Below are 14,090 nucleotides of genomic sequence, written 5' to 3' on the forward strand. Positions count from 1 at the left end.
TGTTGAAGGTTAAAATGTATGTAATCAATTGGTTAATAATAAATGGGTCAGTTATTCTCACACCTACTGTGACTACTGTTCTCTGTTTGAGTAACATCACTTGATCAAGCCTTTTCTAACATTCCACACTACAAAATAAGTAATAAAAGTATGTATGATTGATATTGGTATCGGATCGACATGGGTATTGGACAATACGCAAGGTTGCAATATCGGTATCGTATCGGAAGTGAAAAAGTTGTATCGGGACATCCCTACCAAATATAATTTTTCATGTGTTTATGAAGCAAAAAGCACAGAATCAAACAAAATCCTGTGTTAAGAAATTTGTCAAAATCCCTTGACTTTACAACACATTTTCTGGACATTTGCAACGTAATTTACCAGATTTCTGTGGGATAATTTGCGAGAATTTTCCAGGTTTTTTGAAAATAATTGTTATTTAATATCACTGTAAATAATGTAGTTCAGCAACCTCCATCGTAATTGATCTACAACTTTTGATAATTTACAAAAGATCCTGTTTTTATTGTATTTTTCACTTCAAACTAAATCTTCCTGTGGGCCGGACTAGATGCTCTGGTGGGCTGAACTTGTCCCACGGGCCTAGAGTTTAACACGCGCTAAAAAGGGTTTTGTTTTTTTCATCTCATCCCTCACTAGATTCAACACAACAACGAAAGGCACTTGGCATGGAGTTTGTCCCATTTCACATGTTTTTGTCCCAGAAATGCAGCTGTTTTATTGGTAGGACAAACATAATAAAAACAGATGTGTGTGTGTGTGTGTGTGTGTGTGTGTGTGTGTGTGTGTGTGTGCGTGTGTGCGTGTGTGTGTGTGTGTGTGTGTGTGGAGGGGGGAACTACATTCTAAACATCCTCATGGAGCAGCACTTTGGTTGGAAGTTGCTGCTCTGGTTCTTGAAAAACAACCCTATCCTCCTCTGCTGTGCGAGCCCCCGACACTGTATCCTCTCCAGGGAGCCCTGTTGAACAAAACACCGCAACCCTCCAGCCGTGACATCACAGTCGACTGTTTCAATAGCTGAGGCTTGTTATAAATCCAGGGCAGAAATAAGATTAGTTTGCTAAACCTGCAAGAGAAAAACCACTCATTTGATTAAGAAATATAACAGGGCAACAATAAAATCAAAGTTTAATAATGAATCGCTTCACTCGCGTAAAGGCCACCTCTGCTTCCAATAGTAAACATTTTTAATTTGGTTCAGAATTGGCCCAGAAGAAGATTTAATGAAACTGTTTTTGAAATACATGGTTTAATTTTAATTTCAAAATCAAGGCACATTCAACCTCCTGAACAGATCATCAATTTTATTATTTTTGCATCAAGGAAAGACAGGAGGAGAATTTTTTGAATTACAGTCTCAACATAGTTAATCAAATTTGGGGCCCCCAAAAAGTATCTTGCATAGAACCACCACAAAGCTAGAACCAGCCATGATCCCTGAATATCAGATGATCCAAAAGAGGTAAACAATCACAATCCGGAAAAACTTCATGAATCCCTGAGGGGTAATTAGAAAGGCAAAGAGCGGCATATTAAAAAAAAAACATCAGTAATACACACACGCTGAAAACAAGAGGTGCAAATGGTGCAAGGTGCAAATAAGGTGCAACGATGGCCGTCTCAACAAAAGAAACTCTAATCAAAAATAGGTAATAAACAAAAACATATTTTCTCTGAGAAAAATATATACCTTCTTTGAATATGAACAATTGATTTCAAAGGAAAACATGTCTTTATTTAACTGGAAAACCAAAAAGTCTTATCTCGATACAATAAAAGCGGCTGATTAGAAGTGAATCCAAATTCCTTTTTTATTGCTAAAAGTAAAGTAATGAAGTTTGCTACTATTTTTACAAATCCAATAATTCTGCAAACAACTGCACTGATCCTTTTAGTGATCACCAGGTCTCAGCTTGTGTGTCGCTGTACATTCAAGCCTTAACATCAAGATCTTGATATGGAAATGTGTTATATAAAGCAACATATTGTATAATGTGATATATTGTATATGTGTAATCATACACAGACTATGTTTGGTCAGTGATGATCAGCTGCTTTCTCTTTTCTTATCTCTCTGCCACTCGTTCTTCCACAGGCTGTTTAAATTTCACACATCAGTCAATATTATAGCTTTAAACGGACTTTAACCTTTATGCTCCTCATATGGTAAACTGCACCTGAGATAGGGAACATAAAAACAATGGTCTGTAAAGGGCCTAATGGATTCCCTGTGCCTTTCTTTAAACACGGCCGCATCACATGCAACAGTTAATCCCATCAGCAAATAAAAGGATTATTTTTTACCAAACATGTGAAAGTGTAAAATAAAAAGCCAAGCACACATCTGTTGGAAGAAGTTAAAAAAGCTCTACAGATGTGAATAAAATTAATATTAGTTTAATAAAAACGTATTAGCAACATTAAATAAGTTAGCTAAAAAAAAAGCACAGCGTCACAAATTCAATATTTAATGTATAAAATCAATTACTGGTTCTAGATTTGACTTCCCATTCCCCACAAAACCTCGCACAAGCTTTTTTTTTCCATTTTGTGGCAGATTTCCAAACATTGCGCAAGAGTTGAAAAGTTTTTTGGGGTTTTTTTGGCGCTCAGTGTCCAACACGCACATATCTCATTGATTATAAAAAAAAAAAGAATAGCACGACTGTGCTGCACTGACACTGAATTCTTTGAATTTTGTACCAAGCAGCTCACAAGGAGTCACTTTATGTCTATGCTGTACTTGGAATGTACAGAAAACAGGCAATAAAACTTGATCTCTTTCTAACTTTCTCATCTAAAGATGTCCATTAATCTGCAAACTTGACCTGCACCTTTGCTCGTCTGTTCATCTAATTGTTGTTGACAGTAACAACATCATCTGTTTATGTGGAGGATCTTCCCTCGATTAATCTTTGTTTACTTGTCCACAATGTCTGACGTCAGACATGAGGGTGGCCCATCCTCCCGAGGGACGGACACGAGAAGACAAATTGCGAGAAGTAAACATCACTAAAAACCTCTGGGGAAACATCTGTCGTCATTCTGACAGAAGTGGATTATAACCACTGTAAAGGATTACAAGTAATAGTTTCAGCTACGCAAACAAAATGTTCGGAAAGTTAACTTTAAGATGATCAAATGTTTTGTTACATACAGTATTTTAAAGGCAGCACTAATACTAAAAATTAGTGTGTTTTTCCCACAGCATCTCTGTTGTATGGGGCACCGATTGTAAACAAACCACGTTTTAAAAATGTATAGACATTTTTTTATGTTACTTTTAACCAGATTTACAGCATTTGTGAAATTTGTAATATTCTTTCTTGTAAAAATATAATATCAATGTTAAATCTAAATGTTAAATATGAAATATAAATATAATTGTGAAATCTAAATGTCACATTTCAATATATATGTTAAATCTAAATGTTAATGTTAAATGTTAATGTTAAATTCTAAATCTAAATGATGACTAAATGTTAAATCTAAATGTTAAAATTAAATGTTAAATCTAAATGTAAATGTTAAATCCAAATGAAAATGGGAAAAATGTAGCTAATATGCAAATTCACCATATTACCATATTTTTACTAAAATAAACATTTAAAATAAAAATTCAACATTTACATTTTGCGTTTAGATTTAACATAGAGATTTAACATTGAGATTATATTTTTACGGGAAAAAATATATCACAAATTTCTCAAATATTACAACTTTAAAATCGGCATCCCATAGAATGTAGTTCTTGGGTTTGAATGTGTTACAATAATATCCTTATGGTTAATTTGATTACTTATTTGTGTGAATATCTATTTTGTTGTATTATTGTACGGTTAAGTTTCTCCAGATGTATCAGAAATCGTAAAATTGCATCAAAATAAAGTGTACACTGCATTCTTGACTCAGACAATAATTATTCTGGTTAAATTTGGATTTCTGACAAGAAGAGAAGTTTCTGATCCAGAGATTCACACAGAGTGAGTATAAATTTTTATAAGTAGAGTATAAAGCGAATGTGTCGTGAATTAAAGTTTCCTTTTTTAAACTGAATTCACTTGATGTGAATCACGTGGTTCACTAACAAGCATTAGTAGGAGTTTTTAATGTACTGATCACAGTAGCTTTACTTTAGCATCACAAATTTAATTACATTTATTTCTCTATCTTGTTCAGTGAATATTTGTGAGCATCTCTGATTTAACCACTTACGTCTCAACCAATCACAGAACGACCTCTTCTCCTTCAGGGAGCAAAGCAGATCAGATATCTCCAAACAAACTGCTTCTCATCGTGCTGCAGCAACAATAAGTGTGAGACAGTGAGCATCCCGTTACACTCACAATGATATTTACATTTCTGCTGACCTGTTAATCCAGAGTTTTGGCAGCGTGGCAGACTGCACGTAAATCAGAATGGGAGTCAAGGACAAGGAATAGGTTAATGAGGCACAAAGATGGATGGCATGTTGAGAGGATGATGTCATTATTTCATTCATTCATTATTATACATTTTATGTAGGATTAAAAGGAAAGAATAGTGAAATAAATAATACAAATAAATCACATAATCTTCTATCTACTTCTATCACTGGATTATTATATTACTTTTAAGTTGTATTTTATATTTTCCGTCCTTTATCTTTTGTGTGAATTTCTCTACAATGCAGCTCTATCCAATCTTTTCTTTCTATTTGCTGTCTATAGATGTGTTACTTAGATTAAATGTGTTGAATCAGTAAGTTCTTCATCATCCTAATCATAGAAACATTTGGGTTTTCACCCTTTGCTTACCTGCAAATATGATCCGCCCAAAGCTTTTTATGCTAAGAGACACATTTTCTATCAGTTAGTTTATCAAAAGTGGAGTCAAAAGCAAATAAGTACGAAAGATGAAAGTATAGCATTGACATCTTGAGTTGTTTTTGGTTCACGACTTTAGTTTCTGGAAGTTGTTTTGCAGCTATGGATAGATATTCATACAAACAAAGATTTTGCTTTATTTCCTGGTTGAGCTACTGATATGATAGTAAATCTTGAGAATAATGATAGTGAAAGAAAGATGATTTATTATTACACGGTGCTTCCCAGTTCATTGTGAAGGGGTCGTCGCTACAAAAGGCATGTTAGGGATGTATTCATACTAACCCAACCTTGCTTTTGATTGATGACATAGACAGCCTCCAAAATTCACATCAAACTCCACATCATCTGTTGCCCATGTTTCAATAGCAGATACCACAGTACACGTCGTGGTCCGGGCCTGGCCGGTCAGAACAGGATATTAAGCCCTAAAAGTGGACCTACACAGTGTTATTACAGAAACTAAAAAAGCTTTGGCTGCAACAGAAAGTTGATATTCTATCATTTTATCTAGCAGACGCTTTTGTCCAAAGTGACGTACAACACAAGCACAAGAACTTAGACTGGAGGAAAAACCTTAGACGTGAACCAAGAACAATCACTCAAGATGTCTACATTATGCGTTCATTGTCTTACTTGCTTTTGATTTCATTTTCACTCTGACGTTCATCTTTGAAAACAAGTTCCACTGAATTCCAAACATAGTAAGTGATGGAAAATGTGTCTGATCATGTTTGCAGGTAAGAAGAAGCAAAATGGTGAAAAAAACCCAAATTATTCTATGATTACAATAACACTGATTCAACACATTTCTAAGTAACAGATCTTGGTTCCCAAACAGGGGTATGTGTACCCCTAGGGGTACAGCATCACATTGCAGGGGGTACCCGGAAAGATTTAACAATTAGTTTAAAAATAATCCAGAAATGTTCCTAGTTCATTTTTAGGCTATTTTTTTTTTTACAGTACTATTGCTCACTAAAATACTATATTTTCCTGTAATTAATTGAAACAGGATTATTTTTTGCTGTAGAGGCCATTTTATCACACTTCTGACAATAGGAGACAATAATTAGCTACATTTTACTTTGGAGACTGCTTTTAAATCTGTGTACCCTTCGTTCTTTGGTCATTCTGCTTTAAAACCAAATCAAAATGACAAATAAAAACAGAAATACAGAAAAATCAAAAACCAGATAAAAACGGAATAACCATAGAACGAATGGTATACACCACGGAATTATTTACTTAGTATTGAACTAATTGCATTGGTGTTTTTTTGAAAAAATTCCACTTATTGTTTTGAATTTGTAGATTAGGCCTTTAGGAGAGCCCGCTGTTCCACAAATGAAAAAGCAACTTAAATTATGAAGAGGGTACACGTGATTTGACAAAATGCAAAGGGGGTACACGGGACAAACAAGATTAGGAACCACTGTACTAGAAGAAGTACTTTATGTGCTTTTTTGATAGCAAAGATAGAGTGTAAGGGTTGAATGGGTGTAAGTCTGGAAGTCTAGATTCCAGGAAAGCAGGAGCCACTCTTTGGTAATCCAGAAGAAGAGTTTTGAAGATATCTGGCACGTACGCCCCATTTCTGCTTTAAGACATCTTACAACTGACTTGTTTTTGCCTTCATGGGACATAATGTTCCTTCAGCCTTGGAAAAGCTAGATGGTTGGGCAATACGTTCAAGTCAAAACTTACATGTCTCATCAGCTTTACCCCCACCATTGTTTTCCTCCTGTGCAGCCTGAGCGCTACAGTACGTGCTAATCCTGTTCTCATTCCAAGTATAATACATTCCTACATGCTGCTTTTATGCACTCCCCACCAAACAGAACGACCACGTGCTCTACTGCACGGGACAGGAAGTATGAAGCTGGAATTTCTGACCAATGATTGCACAGTTCAGTGTAGACCAGCCATGTGCTCAGTGTAGTTCACTGAAGTGCTGCTAATTTTTGGATTTGTAATTTCACTCAGTTTTGCAACAAATTCTAATCCTGGCCTAAATGACCTGCAGTATTTTTTATTTTTCATTATTATTATGTATTCTTTTTTTTTTACTTAAGCCATTTACATGCAATAATTTCAGGGAAGATCACAGGACTTTGTATAATAAATTATACACCAATATTGCACCAAGATTAATCTCACGATATTTTCTCATTGACTTCATTCCAATTATTTTGAAAAAATTCTTCATTAAAGGTAATAGTAAAAGTTCAATGCTTTATCTGGCAAGTGACCGCATCTTTCCCAGTTAATCTGGCTCCGTTTTCAAATCATGTGAGTTCTGAAAGCCAATCAGCAGATATTTTTTTTTTTTTTTGGATTTTTTTTGGCTCTAGTGGCCTTTATATGACAGTTGCTTGACAGGAAAGGGGCCAGAGACAGCAGGGAATGACACGCAGGAAAGGGTCCCAGGCCGGGAATCGAACCTGGACCCGCTGCAGGTGAGGAACTATAGCCTCTGTACATGGGGCGGGCACTCTACCCACTGAGCTAAACACCGCCCCAATCAGCAGATATTTAACTGCCTGTGATATAAACTGTCCCAATATATCAAAATATTTCCAGTACCTGTTTGCCATGAGCTTGTCCTTGTAACATCATACTTAGGATGTGTTTTAAATCATCCATTTCATTTTCCCGTAAAGATGATTCACTATTTATAGGAACTGCCATCCAGGTCTAAACTTTCATTCAGTCTTATTACCTTTACAAATAGACGGAGATAGTATTTGGGGATGATGACTTGAAATATGTCCAGAGCATATTAACTTCCTGTTTTTACTTCAAACAAGAAGGTAATGATTTCCCCCGCCTGTTTTTGATTTGTTTGTCTGTTAGTAGGATTATATCAAAAGTAATTCATGGATTTTGAAAAAATTTTAACCAAAGGAACATTTAAAAATATTCTATAAAATTTTAGATGTGATCCAGATCAATATACTCATTCTGGATCAGTCAGTTTCTCCTATCATTGGCAAAATCTCTGATTGTAGCCGTTGAAAAAGAACAGTTTGCACTTCCACGTATAACTGATATGTATAGTATGTATAAGTCACCGCCAAGCAATAAGATACCTTAAGATTTAATTCACTTAATATTTTCTTGATTTTGTGACCAATTGTTATTTAATTTGAAAACATTTATTGGAATAATTTGAGGAAAATTGCAGGCTTTTGGAAAAATTGAGAGTTCTTTCAACATATTGCAATTAAAACCATAACTGAAGTCATGTGAAAAGAGTGTGGGGAAACTGTGAGTCATATCTCGGTTCATAATTAAGAAATCTTTATGAAATTTGACTTTGTTATGTCGAGTTTGCTCTTCAATTACCCCACTGAGTTTCACTCGGATCAGATCCAGATTGCGCATTTCATCGTGATTTATCATGGGGTGCTCATACATTTGGAAATGTCTTACCTGTACTTACAATTACAATGTTTTAATTGGTAGCTTTTGGTGCTTTGTGAAGGTTTTCGCTCTGTGTGCTCTTGTTTCTAAATAATATTGTGTCCTTAGTGTCTGCAGGATTAACTGCTTGTGTTTGTTATTGTCAGTCTCCATGTTACAGCTGTGACCATCATCTTAATCCTATCATTATCTCATCAAAACATTTGGTAAGAGTTTTGACAACTGCCATAATACCTTATAAAGTCCTTGGACCATCTAATAACTGAGTGTCTTTAATTGTTTGAACATCCATTGAACAGAGAAGGGTTCAGAATATATAGAAGTAGATTTTAATGCAAACTCTTGCTCGCGATCCGGAGGCAGGGCTAGTGCAAACAAAGCGTCTCTCTTGCACGCTCTTGTAAATGTGTTGTTTGCTTCAACGTGGTGTTTTTCTCCTTCTAAAATACTTTGGGGAGTAACCTGCCTTGCAGCCTTCTACCGTCTGTACTGTGACTCCTCTGAAGTTACACGGATTTCCATGAAATCCTGAACAGGGAGGGGAGGTGCAAACCAATCCGTCCCTCACTACAGCATCGAGGAGTTGGTCTGAACCAGTGCTGAGTGCTGACACTCTGGCATCAAGCACCATCCAACAGCCAAGCTAGTTAAAAGTTTCTCCTGTCATTAATGGCCTCATCCAATATCTAATAATAAGTAAAGCTAGCATTCAGATATAGCTGAGAGAGCATCAAGCAGCAGGAAGTTGGCCAGATTTTAAATTGCTGAGACTGCAGGGACGGGGACAAACACTGGAGTCAATTGTTGGCCCCTGAAGACAAAACAGGCTACATTTCACCATGAACAATTCTTCACACTTGACAAGCTTCTGCATTCCTCTGTTCACTTCACATATCAAACAAGTCTTTTAAATGTCCTCCACAACAACATGTTGATGTTTTGTCCCTGTCAAGATGTCAAAAGAAAAACAACCCTGGTTCATTCTGAGGTTTTCGCAGACTAATCTTTGCAGTCCTGAAGAATCCTTAAATTTAGATAGAAAACAACTAATTTACAATCAGTAGGCAATCTTAGACTGGTTGACTCAGACCACTCTCGATTGAAAGATTGCCTATTTAATCCAAAATGAAAGTGTGGAAAAACACTGATGAAACGACTGCCAAAGGATCAGTCAGAACACGAATGACGAGTTGCTCATCTCTATTAGTCATTTAGAATGGTTTTATAATTTCAGCCTGTGGCGTGATGTTTAGTGTCGCTGTTTTACTGTGTCGTCATCACAGGTTCAAGCCCCATTTTGTCACCTTTCGCACAGTTTGGAATTGGCATTTTCTCGCTGAGGTTGTGTGTTTTTTTATTTCCTTCAGGCCCTCCCCTTTTAGACCATAGTCAAAATAAAAATGGGAATATCTGGTTCATTTGAGACTTGCCTTGCTATTATTTATTCCTGATTAAATACAAATGTAGCCTTTCTATAATTAAGTTTAAACAGTTGAGTTTACTTATTGATGTAAGATGTAAGAGACTTAGCTCTATCTGATCATTTGTTTGTCTTTTTTGACCTAGAGACTGTAACATCTGTTCCCCCTACTTCTGTGTGTTTAAAGAAAAGGTACATAAATGACAACACAAGTGCACAGTTTATGGAAGCCATAGCAATGACACCAACATTGAGTGGTGAGACAGTTGATGATCTTTTGGATGAGTTTAATACAAAAGTCTGTAATGTCATAGATGTGGTGGCTCCAATCAAAACTAAGAGAAAACCAAACACACAGAAAACACCTTGGAGGAGGACTGAGATAATGCAGAATTTGAAATCTGACTGTAGAAGTGCTGAGCGTAAATGGAGATCAACAAAACTCCAAATTCATCAAGAACTATACAAAATAAGTCTGTGAGAATTCAATGATGGCTTGTTCAAAGCAAGACAGCAATAATTTTCTGAAATTATTGCCAAAAATGTCAACAACTCTCGCATGTTGTTTTCTGTAATTGAAAAGCTCACAACCCCCCCAGATCAGATAGCCCCTGAATTACTGTCAGCTGGAAAATGCAATGAATTTGCTGTATATTTCAATGAAAAAATACAATCAATAAGGTTAAACATCAGAACAAACCAGCAAAATAACAAAAAGCTTGAACAGCTTCAACCACTGAGGGATGAGTCAACTACAATGTTAGAGTTTATTACAGTGAAACCAAAAACAATAGAGGAAACTGTTCAGCAGCTGAATCCATCAACGTGTTGCCTTGACACAATACCCTCAAACTTGTTTAAAACTGTTGTAAAGTCAATTGTCACTAATTTGTGTCAGATAATTAACTGCTCATTCCAATCAGGCACCGTACCAAAATCCCTGAAAGTAGCTGCTGTGAAACCTCTGTTAAAAAAGAGAACACTGGATGCCTCTATACTGGCTAACTATAGACCAATCAGCAACCTTCCATTCATGGCCAAGATCATTGAGAAGGTGGTCTTCAACCAACTGAGTCTATTATTAACATTCAACAAAATATTTGATAAATTTCAGTCAGGTTTTCGTTCTCATCACAGCAAAGAAACTGCTCTTATCAAAGTGATCAATGACATAAGGTTGAACACTGATTCCGGAAAAGTATCTGTTCTCATTCTATTGGATCTAAGTACTGCATTTGACACTGTAGATCATACAATTTTGTTGCACAGATTGCAAACATGGGTTGGACTAAATGGAAAAGTAATGCAATGGTTTACTTGGAGGAGCGAAGTTATTTTGTAAGCATTGGAAACTTTGAATCTGACAGATTACCAATGTCCTGTGGGGTTCCTCAGGGCTCTGGACCTCTTCTGTTTAGCCTATATATGCTTCCTTTAGGACAAATTTTACAGAACTGTAAGGTTGATTATCAGAGCTACGCAGATGACACAACTATATCTATCACTGAACCCAGATGACTATGGTCCCATTGAGGTGTTGTGTGACTGCTTAGAAAAAGTAAACTGCAGGATGAGTGAAAACTTCCTTCAACTAAACCATGACAAGATGGAGGTGATTGTCTTTGGTAACAAGGAAAAGAGGACTGCTATCAGTGAGGACCTTTAGTCTCGATCTTTAAAAGCTAAAGACCAAGTCAAAAACCTTGGTGTTCTGATTGACTCAGATCTTACATTCAGCAGTCAGATCAAATCTATCACAAAAACAGCTTCTACCACCTAAAGAACATTTCCAGAGTGAAAGGTTTAATGACTCAGAAAGATCAGGAGAAACTGGTCCATGCTTTTATCTCCAGCAGACTGGACTATTGTAATGGTCTTCTGACAGGAATCCCCCAAAAGAGCATCAAACAGCTACAGCTGGTTCAGAACGCTGCAGCGCGGGTATTAACCAGAACAAAGAGATCAGAACACATTACTCAAGTTTTAAAGTCTTTACACTGGCTCCCAGTCAGCCTCAGAATAGACTTTAAAGTTCTACTGTTGGTGTATAAATCTGTGAATGGGTTTGGTCCAGAATCAGTGACATGTTAGTCAGGTATGAACCCAGCAGGTCTCTCAGATCTATGGACGCAGGTCAGGTAGAGAAGCCCGGAGCTCACAGTAAACATGGTGATGCTGCTTTTAGTTGTTATGCTGCAAAGAAGTGGAACAAACTGCAAGCAGAGCTGAAGTCAGCATCTAATGTGAACATTTTTAAATCAAAGTTAAAGGCACTTTTTTTCTCTACTGCGTATGATTGAGAGAGAGATTTTTGGTCATGTTGTTGATGTCATGATGATTTTACTGATGATTTTAAATGTTCTTATTGATTTTAAACAATTGAATGTTTTATCATGTAAAGCACATTGCGTTGCCTTGTGTATGAAATGCGCTACACAAATAAATTTGCCTTGCCTTGCCTTATTGATAGGAAATGTGAAGTTTACTTTACATCCAGGACTCTTGTTGCTCTGGATGTAAAGACTAGAACAGACATGGGCAACTGGCGGCCCAGGGGCCACATGAAGCCCACATTTTATGTAGCCCTCAAACCAAATGCGCAAAATGACTTTAATAAAAATAATTAAAAACACAAAATACAGCAAAAGTACACAGAAATAAAGAAAAATATACAATAAGACAGCAAAAATACACAGTGGCTCAAAAATATATACAAAATTATAGAAAAAAACACAAAAGGAAAAGAAAATTACACAAAATGAAAACAAAAGCACATAAAGACTTAAAATAATACAAAAAAATAACCAAAAGCCCCTCACAAAACAACAAAAAAACTTTGTTCTTTCCTATACTAACACTCAGATTGGTCATTATTCTCAATGTGGCCCTCAAATATGGCAATCACATTTTTGTGACCCCCGCTGTGTTGAAAGTTCTATATCTCTGGTTCATCTTTGAGCACCTGTAAAAGTGCTTTCTAAATAAAATGTATTATTATTCTTACGGGCGACCGTGGCTCAGGTGGTAGAGGGTCGTCTTCTGATCGAGAGGTTGGGGGTTCGATCCCAGTACCTGACTATGTGTCAAAGTGTCCTTGGGCAAGGCACTGAACCCTAAGTTGCTCCCAGTGGTCGACTAGCGCCTAGGCGCTTGCATGGCAGTCCTGTCCCACTGGTGTGTGAATGTGAGAGTGATTGGGTGAATGAGCTGTTATGTAAAGCGCTTTGAGACTGCTTCAGTGTGGGGATAAAGCGCTATATAAAATCAAGTCCATTTACCATTTATTATTATTATTATTGTCTATTTGTGAGTGCAACTGCAAGTAGCACCCACAATCAGGAAGTAGTGGTCACACAAATAAGATAAGAATTTTAAATGATTGAAACACATTATTTTTTTACTTTCTATGTATTATAGATGTAGTTCTATGTATTCTATTAATGTTAAATTAATCATTACATTGCATTATATTATAACTAATATATTCCATTCATTAAAACATATATAGAGAGTAAATATCAATTGTAAATTCCTTGTTTGATGGCAATTTAGCAACACAACAGTTGAAACAAACATTTACCATTATTACTTGATGTTTTGCTCCAAAAAAAACATATTCAATGTGTGTGTGTGTTTACAACAATGTCAGTGACACTCTGATGCTTAATCCTCACTTTTGACAGATCCAGAATGTAAACTTGGATTATCAGAATAAATTAAGGAGCTTGTGTTAACCTCACATAGGACCGAGCATGGGAACTTCAGAGGAAAACATGTCTGTTAACTGACAGTTTTCATGAAGTAAAACTAGATTTGAATGCTTTCATTTTTACTTCTGCTTTAAAACAGCTGATTCATCACAAATCATTTTCCATTAGTTTGTGCGTATTGATTTGTTTGTTTTTCCCCCATGTGATTTTCTGGTAATAAAAGAATGTTCACAATGTAACTCACATCTGTTAACTCCAATCCTGAATGAAGTTTTGCGATTTGTTAAGCATGTGTCCAAATCTGAACCATAAAATTCTGCAAGTCACAATGTGCACATCTGTTTGATTCATACGCTCTCATTCAAATGGATAGATAACATGTGTATATTAGTAATAATCTCGCATTTTTTGGTACTTTCTTTGGCTGCAGCTTCCTCACAGTTGAGCTCATTTCTCTACTCTGTGCTTATAAAGCTGTAGACATTTATCAGCTTGGCTTTGAGCCATATTTACAGCTTTTTTTGTAGCAGTTGACTTCATAGTAATGTGTTTACTTGTGTCAAGAATAACTGGTCGGTGTTGTATATTGACATTAGCAAAGTACAAACTGTTCAAAAAGACAGTTGATAAAATCTATCAGCT

The sequence above is a fragment of the Gouania willdenowi genome, chromosome 4 (genome assembly GCF_900634775.1).
Source record: "Gouania willdenowi chromosome 4, fGouWil2.1, whole genome shotgun sequence".
In the NCBI taxonomy this organism is placed as follows: Eukaryota; Metazoa; Chordata; class Actinopteri; order Blenniiformes; family Gobiesocidae; genus Gouania; species Gouania willdenowi.